This window comes from Mizuhopecten yessoensis, unplaced genomic scaffold (genome assembly GCF_002113885.1).
Source record: "Mizuhopecten yessoensis strain PY_sf001 unplaced genomic scaffold, ASM211388v2 scaffold4747, whole genome shotgun sequence".
Classification (NCBI taxonomy): domain Eukaryota; kingdom Metazoa; phylum Mollusca; class Bivalvia; order Pectinida; family Pectinidae; genus Mizuhopecten; species Mizuhopecten yessoensis.
The window spans coordinates 1-210 of NW_018405701.1; positions in this window are offsets into that span (position 1 = coordinate 1).

Below are 210 nucleotides of genomic sequence, written 5' to 3' on the forward strand. Positions count from 1 at the left end.
TTTGTGTTATTGTGATACACTTAGCATTGATGTTATAGTCCCACAAATTACGTTGATGTTGTTGTCCCACACATAATCTTTATGTTATTGTGACACACATAGCCTTTGTGTTTTTGTCACAAACGTAACCTTTGTGTTATTGAGACACACATTACCTTTATGTTATTGTGACACACATAACCTTTGTGTTATTGTCCCAAACATAACCTT